The sequence below is a fragment of the Zingiber officinale genome, chromosome 10B (assembly GCF_018446385.1).
Source record: "Zingiber officinale cultivar Zhangliang chromosome 10B, Zo_v1.1, whole genome shotgun sequence".
NCBI classification, from domain to species: domain Eukaryota; kingdom Viridiplantae; phylum Streptophyta; class Magnoliopsida; order Zingiberales; family Zingiberaceae; genus Zingiber; species Zingiber officinale.
The window spans coordinates 77,717,457-77,727,678 of record NC_056005.1 but is presented as its reverse complement, the minus strand read 5'-3'; the positions used below and the strand labels follow the sequence as shown (position 1 = coordinate 77,727,678).

Below are 10,222 nucleotides of genomic sequence, written 5' to 3'. Positions count from 1 at the left end.
CAGTAGCCAGTCAGTACACGGCCGTGGCACCCTGCACGGCCGTGCCATCCAAGGCAGAGAAGAAGACTTGTACGGCCGTGTACCCCTGCACGGTCGTGCCTCAGGAGACAGAGCCCAGGGGCTACACGACCGTGCGACCCTACACGGTCGTGCAACAACACCAGAACCGGAGAAGGGCACGGTCGTGCCACCCTTACACGACCGTGCCGCCGCGGCCAAACCCTAGGCTATATAAGGGTTTTAACCCTTTTTGCCAAGGGGGGAGGCGAGCCGTCAAGGAGAAAAGGATCTTGGAGCAATTCTACGCCGTTTTGGACCGCCGTTCAGTGAACTTCCACCACCACATCGACTCCAGAAGCAGAGAGTTGGATCCGAAGGCCACTCTTCGACATCCGATAAGCATATTCCCTCTTACTTGCTGAGAGTTATATGTTTGTCCATACTATGTTTTTGGATATTTCTCTAGCATTCATGGAGTAGATCTCTTGTTCTGAGATTAGGGAGTAGTCGTGGTACGGATTGATGTAAAACTCGTATTGTGTTTATACTTGTTGGATGAACTTTCATGCTTTGTTTCAATTGCTAATTGCTTGCTTTTGATTGTGAAGAACTTGTTAGCCTCGTAGCGGATTACCTTTAGATTGTATACCCGAGGGTCCCTAGTGACAGGGGTAATCCGTTCACAGACATCTAGGACAGTTCCTTACGAGGAAAGGCAAATTCTCCCTAAGGGAGCGAGAGACCAAGCTTAGCTTTACTCACTATTCTTAATTTGCCAGTTAGAGTTGTGTCCTCAAGATTTGCCGAGGTACCCTAGTGACAGGGGTAAACCGTGACAGGACTTCTTAGGGCATTACCCTATTCTGGCGCTTAAAAATATCTGCTTTAGCTTCCAGTAATAGCATGAATAAGGACAGCGAGAGTAGGATAAAACAAGAAACATCAATACTACCACGACGAAATCGACCCCCTAGAACTCCTCATCACCAAGTGAATATTTCAACCTTGTGACTCTCGACTCTCTCTCTCTCAACCTTTTTTTTCCTTAGCTTATTCAAAGACCATTGGTAGTCTAGCTAACCCTAAGTGAACGATTGCTAGTGTTTATAGCCAGTCCCTGTGGGATCGATATTTTTATTACTGACGACGAATCCGTGCACTTACGGAAGCGTAACAAGTTTTTGGCGCCATTGTCGGGGACTGCGTCCATAACACTAGCTAAGTCATATTAGATTAGACTAGGCTTGTCCCTTTTCTTTATTCTCTGCATATATATAAAAATAAATAAAATCTAATAATAATAAAATATTTTCACTCCTCTTCCTTACTGCATTCATTTCTCTTATTATTTCTTGCTGTCATATTTTCTATCTTGTTCTCTTTTCTTTTGCATGCGTAGAGCTAACCTTTCAGGACAGCTGCCACCATTTGATCCAGAGATTGACAGGACCTTTTTGAGGAGAAGGAATTTACAGAAAGCTTTTCAAGCAGCAAAAGAATCCTCAAGAATGGTCGATAAACTGCTGAAAGATTATGCGACACCATATGCACGAGGGGTTCAATCCAGTATCACCCGACCTCCTATTGAAGCTGACAACTTTGAGATCAAGCCTGCAGTAATTCACATGGTCCAGCAAAATCAGTTCGGAGGAGAACCGCACAAAGACCCAAACCATCATCTAGAGCTGTTCAATGAAATATGTGGTACGATGAAGGTGAACGGTGTCCCTCCAGAATCAGTGAGACTGCTTCTTTTTGGATTTTCTCTAAAAGACAGGGTCAAGCAGTGGCTGAACTCTCTTCCAGCAGACATATCATCTTGGGAGTAGTGTGAACAGATATTTCTAGACAAGTTCTACCCCCCAAGCAAGACTACCCACATGAAGAACCTGATTGGCAGCTTCAAACAGATAGACTCAGAATCATTATTTGAAGCCTGGGACAGATTCAAGAATATGCTAAGACAATGCCCCCATCATGGTCTTGAGAAGTGGCTGGTTCTGCACACCTTCTACAATGGAATTAATTACCACACAAAGGTATCCTTGGATTCCGTAGTAGGAGGAGCGTTGATGAACAAGAGTCTCGATGAAGCTGAAGAGATTATAGAGAATGTGGCACAGAACCACCATCAATGGGCGTCTGAAAGATCCAACGGTGCGTTCTCGGGGAGTCAGATGAAGACATCAGGAAAGTTCGAGGTGGATGCGTTCACACTCATGTCTGTAAAGCTGGACGCCCTAACTAAGAAATTTGAAGCAATGGGAAGCAACACAGTCAATGTCATAGTCTGTGTTTGCGATGTCTGCGAGAGCACGGACCACGCTCAAGACACTTGACCCCTTGGGCTGATACAAGCGCAGATAAACCAACTTCAGCAGTGCGATGCAATAACTAGCTACAATCAGAGGCAAAATAATCTGTACTCCAATACCTACAATCCTGGATGGAGGAATCATCCTAATTTTTCGTACAGGAATAATCAAGAGCAGGGACCAACACATCAAAATTATCAACCCGAACAATAGAGCTACCAACCTGGGCAGCAACCACCTTCACAACTATCCAGAATTGAAAAGATGCTTGAGGAAGCCCTCTCAGAGCAGAAGGAGATGAAAAATGAGATCAAACAACTGACTCAGAGGCTGGAAAATTCTGAGAAGAATCAAAAGATGCAAGACAGTCAGATAACCCAGATAGCTCAGTCCGTCTCAAGAGCACAAGGTACATTCCCAGGAAAACCAGTGTAAAATACCAAAAATGAGTGAATCATCATAAGGGAATTTTCTGGAATTTTTGAAAATTTTTCGGGAATTTTTCGAAGCTCGTATGGACGAGTTTACGGGGATAAAAACGGGGCCCTGGAAAAGCCTGTTTAGGCTACCCTGTTTTAGCGAGGAAATGTTTATTTCTTAATTCCTTTTTCTTTATTCCTTCGTTTCTTTTTTTTTTCTTCCTCGCCGAACCCACGCGCTGATGGCGTTCCCCTTTCCTTCTCTTCTTCCCCCGCCGAACCACCTACGTGCCCTAATCTCCGCAACACCGAAGCCTCCTCTTCCAGGACGTCGAGCATCGCGGCGCCAGCACTGCTTTGCCTTCCCCGAAGCCCCAAGCCGCCACCCGATCCTTCCTCTTCCTCTACTTCTTTCCCCTTTCTGATTTGTGCGCCGACGCCGACCTTCCCTGTGCCCTAGCATAAAGCCAACGACCACATTCCGATCTCTCTCCGGCAGCCACTGCTTAGCATTCCTCTGCCCTAGGTCGGCCGACTCCCGACGCCCTCTCCTGTCTCCTCACGGTGCCACCTTTTCTCTGCCCTAGCACTAAAGTCGTTGACGCCGATCACAGCCAACGCCGGTTGCCGCCGCTGTACCCTGTCGGCGCCGCTGCCTTCTCTCGACCCGAGCAGTGCTATCATCTTTGTGCCCTAGCGTCGGTTCACCAGCCATCCAGTGGCAAGTCCTTCTTCCATCGCGCTACTGCCTCCGCACCTTCTTTCTCATTGTGGTCATGCCTCCCTTGCCCTAATCTCTGCTCTGTCTTCCATGTGCCCGAGATCTGAGCCAGTGAGTATCTTTATCTTGTTTACCTTTCTATCCGATTTGTATAAGGGGGGCAGATGTATTCAGAAACACTGTGAACTTACTAAATTTCAACCAACAAATGCTGATTTTGGGTATTTGATTGGGTAGACAGCAGCTCCATCTTATTCCTGATCTCTGTATTGTATTGATTACTAATTAGGCATTGGATCCATGCTAGGTATTTGATTTGGGGGCATTCGTTGGGTGGTCAGCAGGTATGGATGTTTTCTGTGAAGCTGGAATCGTAAGCAGTGTTAGCAAGAACTGTTATATTGAGGTAAGGTGTAAGGGAATTTGATACTATTGGTTAAGTGTGAATTGGGTTTATGTTTATGTGTTGATTAGGGTTTTGCCCTAATTTGGGGTTAGAGATTTTTATTTAGCTATTTATAAGAATTGTAGCTAAATAAAATATGTATATATATTGGTGACACAGGACTTTGACGTGAGACAGGCATCTCGACGTTAGATTTGACTGGATTGGACCTGCTATTTGAGGCGGGTACCTTGACTTATCTTTGATAATGTCATGTTGATATGTTTAGTAGGTTATATGTTCGTTCTTGTTTCGATATGTCACTACTGGATACCTGTTACATGCTTGTTTGCTCACCTGTTATGCATTTATTGTTAGTACCCGCATGATTTTATATATGCTCATATGGTAGTGACATACCATGCCTCATTATGCTCAGGACCTAGGTTTTTTTATACCCTACCTGACCTGTGTACCTTAGGTCTTCAAATTTGACCATCGATACTACGGTACATATTTTATATATATGGATATTGTTATTCTGATCAGGTTATTTTCATGCTTAGTGTCATGCATCATCTTGCATGATTGCATGTTGCGCGATAGTCTGCTCCATTATTGTCGAGCACATCACCAGTTACATGTATCCGTACACACCACCACTCATGGGTTAGTGGCATATCAGACAGGTGTGTGACAGTTCTGCTGTTTGGCTCCGTTGGTCTGGTGACTCAGCGTAGTAGCCGGCAGACAGTTCTGCTCTATTTGGCTTCACTGGTTTAGTGTAGCAGCGTGGTAGTCGGCAGGCGGTTGGTATCTGTTTAGCTCTGTTGGTCCGCTCATGGGTAGTGTGACGCAGCGTGGTAGCCGGCAGAGATTTCCTCCCCGTCATCGTGTACCGGGAGATGAGAGCATTGAGCTCTCCCATTTATGATTTGGGATAGGAGGATAGGTGTACTCCGACAGTATCCCGTCTACTCGGTCACTCATCAGGAGCAGTGACGTCAGAGTGCACGGTTGTCACATCCCTACCCACTCGGTCTCACCATTGTGTATGAGATGACTGACTGGCGTCAGGGGTGACCATGACATTGGCATCATATGCATGATGCATTTATTGTTTGTGTTTGCTACATTTACTTGCTGCATTTATATGGATGTATATGATTGACATGCATACAGGATTTATGATATTCTCGGTATGATGACCCGACTATTCTGATAGGAGACCCTGGTGAGTACAGATCTCTTCAGCCCTTTTCTATTGAGCATTCCAGCTTTTGTTCAGGATACTGTACTCCATAGTTATTACTGTCTGTTATAGCTTGCTATACATGTCTATTGGTATTCGCTGAGTTATTGAACTCACCCCCGTGGACACTATCTTTTTCAGGTACCAGGTTGTTTATGGAGTCGCTTGGAGTATCCTGCCTGCTGGTCCCCATGTCACATCAGAAGACTTGTCTTCGCTGTTGTCCATTTGTATTTTGGTATTTGTGTATCTAGCTTGTGTTTTGATTTTGTTTCCGGAGTGGTGTTTTGTAGTGTGGTGTAAGCCTAGCTGGCTAGCAGTCTTGTGTTTGGTGTTCTATCGGTTTCCGTTGTGTTTTGGTTTTAGTACAGCCGAGTGGGTTGTAAAATATATATATAACTGCATGGTTGTTGTATATTTTGTTCCAGCTGAGTGGGCTGATGATATAAACTGCGTGGTTGTGTATATGGTCCAGCCGTATGTGGCTGATGTATATTATGTCTATAGAAATGTTTCAGATTGTCACCCGTACAGGGGAGGTGCCGAAATTTCTTCGGACAGGGACTCCCCCGGGGCGTGACAATTTTGTGGTATCAGAGCAGATATACGATACTTGCAATGTGTTCTGGATTTTCGAGATTTATCTGATGACAATTTATTGGTATCAGAGCTCGATTTACGAGTCTTATATCTCGTGTTTCGGATTTCATGATTTAGATTTCTCGATGTGACTTTTCGGGTTTTGGGATCTGGCAGCGGCAGGACATCTTCAAGCTATAGGAGGTATGTTGGTATATTGTCATCCTACCTTTTTGTTGGTATATGCATTGTTGACTATGATAGTTATGACATGTATTAGCACTTTGTATTTGGTATTTGTCTGATGTTATAGCATATATTCCATGTATTAGGTAAACCACTGATCATGGTCGACTCAGATAGAGATCAAGGATTACGGTCTCGGGAGACTTTTCATATCATATCACTGGTAGTTTTAGCTTCTGTTACTACTAGTTGGTTAGGAGATGGAGACACATACCAGCCTATGCTATTATTAGCTAGGTAGTGACTAGTAACTATATATATTCTAGTTGACTCAGCCAGTAGAATACCGATATACTTTAGTTAGTTTCATCGGTAGATGATAAATGTACTCTGGTTAGATCGGTCAATAGAAAACTGATTTACACATGTTGATTTGGGTAGTCGTGGATCGATTTACCTTAAATGCTTATGGAGGATTAGTGTATTCTTGATTAGTTAGTAGATGACTGATTTAGTTATGTTGGTCCGATCAGTAGGGAACTGTCATACTCTATTTTTAGAGATTCGAATCTTTGGATTATTTGTGCTTAGTTAGGTATCTAGAGCACATTTGAGTACATGACTCGTACTGACGTGGAAAAGACTGGATTAGCCGTATATCATTGTCGGCTCGGTCAGTCTATAGAGGATTGATGTATCCTATTCCATGAGTACTTTAGTTTTAGACTGTATATACCTAGTTGGATTGTCTATGATTGTGTTTTCCTGTATGATCTTTATGTTTGATTTTATTTAGTTATACCACTAAACCATGAGAGTAGGTAGCATAGGGTTTGTGTGGTAGATTGGATTAAATATGCTGATTATACATACCTGTGTAGTTTATACACTTGATTATTATATGTTGTAGGAGTTCTATGATAGACGGTCAAATTGAATGTAGTGGGTGTATATTTGTTCAGATGATGATTATTGTGGGTTTCTAGTAGATTATACCCAAGTGGTTAGGCGTATGTGTCTGATTGGTTTATTGGAGGTATTTTGTCGATTTAATCTGAGTTATGATATGAGCATATGTGTTCGGTGTAAGATTCGCAGTATCTTGTGGATTATATTTAATTTATGGGTACATTTGTGTCTATTAGGCTTTATTGGAAGTATTAAGTGATTATACTCATTTGGTATGTGTTGTGAGTATTATTGGAGGTGTATTGTCGATTATACCTATGTTGATTTTTGCACACGTGTTCGGTATGTATTGTTGGAGGTATCATACTGAATATACCTGAGTTGTGTGTGTGTTTGGTGTATAATAATTGGAGGATTATGTTGATCATACCTATGTTGTGTGTGTACATGTGCCTGGTGTATGGTTGGTAGCATTATGATGATTCTACCTATGTTGAATGTAGAATGTTGAGTGTCTACATTATGTTATTGGTTGTATTACCCTGTCAACTAATTCTCTTATTAGTGGGTGACCGACCCACTAGGATGATGATAGAGTTGACTATGAATTTGATTTTCTTACTGAGTTGTTATACCCTAGGCTACCCACAGTGACTGTGGTAGAGAGATCTCGTACAGCCTCTAGCTGGATAGTTAGGTGCCTTGGGCACTTATGGATTATATGGGGTGGAGCGTTGCTCCCACATATCTTGAATTGTTTGTGGTGGAGCGTTGCTCCCACATGTTATGGATTATTTGTGGTGGAGCGTTTCTCCCATATATTGCGGATTGCTTGTAGAGGAGCATGAGTCCCATATTTATTGCAGATACGTATTTCGGATTATTTGTGGTGGAGCGTTGCTCCCACATATGGAGGATTTCTTGTGATAGAGCGTTGCTCCCACATATGTGGTATTTCTTGTGATGGAGCGTTGCTCTCACACTAGAGGATTTATTCTTTGGTGATTTATGTTGTTGGTGATCATATTTCTGACTTATTATCAGAGATCTTATAATTAGGAATGTCTGTAGTATGGACATTATGAGTTCTTAGTTTTACCATTAGGGCTTGCGGAGCCTTAGATGTTTCTAGGGACTCGATGAATTTGATATTTCTAGGATGTTTGGATCGGTTTCCATTGTCTTTGTTGATGATGTTGTGATCTATTTCGGATCCGAGGTGAGTCACGTACACTATCTTCGCATAGTTCTAGAGATGTTTCGACGAGAACATCTATATGTGAAGATCAATAGTGCGTATTTGGATTGTCTTATATGAGATGTTTAGGACACTCCATCACCAGTAGGAGTATACCGTGGTTCCATAGGAGATAGAGGTTGTTATCGTTGGGAGCAGCCAAAATTAGTGCAGGAGATCCGCAGTCCTTGGTACTGGCAGGATATTATAGACCTTTCGTCGAGGGTTTCTCTCCCATGGCTATGTCACTGACACGCCTGACCAGGAAAGACGTGAAGTTCACGTGGTCCGAGGTTGCAAGACCAGCTTTCAGGAGTTGAAGTGGAGATTAGTGTCGACTCCAGTTTTGGTTTTACCTTCCGGAGAGGACGGATTCGTGCTCTATACCGACGCGTCTCTTCAGGGTTTGGGCGTTGTTCTGATGTAGCACGGCGGGGTAGTCTCCTATGCTTTTCGACAGTTGAAGGAGCATGAGAAGAACTATCCAGCTCATGATCTGGAGTTAGCCGCCATCATCGTTGCTTTGAAGTTTTGGCGACATTATTTATATGACATTACATTTGAGATTTCTCACTGATCATAAGAGTCTCAAATATATTTTTACTCAGAAGGAACTTAATCTCCGACAGAGGAGATGGATGGAGTTCCTGAAGGATTATGATTGTACCATTAGCTACCCCTCGGGGAAAGCTAATGTGGTTGTCGATGCATGCAGTAGGAAGTCCATAGGGACTTTGGCTTATCACCGAGTTTCAGTCACGGACTTGATTCAGGGTTTCTCCGAGTTGGGCCTTACAGAGCAGGGACAGACAGAGCAGGGTATTCTGGTTACCATGGTTGCTCAATCCTTGATCAGGATGAGGATTCAGGAGGCCCAGGTTGGATATCAGTATTTACGGTCCATTGGCAGCCGGATAGCTTCCGGGCAGCAAACGGAGTTTCCCCGAGATGAAGCGGGTATTATATACTTCTGAGGCAGTTTATGTGTATCTCAGTCTCACCCGGTCTTGTAGGAGCTACTTCAGGAGGCTCATCGCTCTCGATTTACGATCCACCCAGGCGGGACCCGCATGTATCGGGATTCGAGGCGTTCCTATTGGTGGAACGACATGAAGAAAGACATCGTGGAATTTGTAGCGAGTTATCTTGTTTGTCAGTAGGTAAAGGCTGAGCCTCAGAGACTTGCCGGATTACTTCGGCGGATTCCTATTCCTTAGTGAAAATGGGAACACATCACTATGGACTTTGTGGTGGGTTTGCCTATGACACGACAAGGACATGCCGCGATTTGGGTAATCGTTGATCGATTAACCAAATCGGCGCACTTCTTAGCGATCCAGAAGACTGATTCCCTGGATCGATTGGTAGATCTGTATTGTCGGGAGATCATCATATTACATGGTGTCCCTTTGACTATTATTTCGGATAGAGACCCTCGGTTCACGTCTCGATTCTGACAGAGTCTGCAGCAGGCCTTGGGCACGCAGCTCTGTTTTAGTACAACTTTCCATCCGCAGACAGATGGACAGCCAGAGCAGACCATTCAGACTCTAAAGGACTTGCTGAGGTCATGTATATTGGATTTTTGGAGGCAGTTGGGAGGACCATTTGCCATTGGTAGAGTTCGCCTACAACAACGATTTGCATTTGGCTATCTAGATGACACCGTTTGAACCGTTGTATGGTAGGCTTTGTCGGACACCCACCCTCTGGGATGAGGTTGGGGAGGCCCAGTTGTTGGGACCTCATAGAGCTCAGCTTGAGGTAGTGTTGGTCCCTACTATCAGACGGAGGATGTCAGAGGCGCAGGACCGCCAGAAGAGTTATGCAGATCGGAGACACAGACCCCTGGAGTTCTTTTCAGGCGACCATGTTTTTCTGCGAGTTTCACCCACGAAAAGGGTGAAGAGATTTGGCCTCAGAGGAAAGCTAGCTCCGCGATGCATTGGCCTTTTCCAGATCCTAGAGAGGATTGGAGTAGTAGTTTATATCGCCTGGCGCTACCACCGGCTCTAGCAGGCGTACATGACGTATTTCATGTATCTATGTTGAGGAGATACATAGCAGACTCAGCTCATGTGTTGTCTGATATACCAGTTTCCCTTCATCCTGACGCCACCTATGAGGAGGTTCCGGTACAGATTCTAGGCCGGAAGGAGCGTCAGTTGCGGAACAAGACTATCCGACTGGTTAAAGTCGGATGGCAGCATCATTTGGAC

The 10,222-nt window shown here is 44.1% G+C and overlaps 1 pseudogene; it reads right to left on the bottom strand.

The window, feature by feature from the left end:
• Positions 1–1,912: 1,912 nt before the first annotated feature.
• LOC122030642 lies at positions 1,913–1,984 on the bottom strand (annotated as a pseudogene).
• Between the last annotated feature and the right edge of the window lie 8,238 nt (positions 1,985–10,222).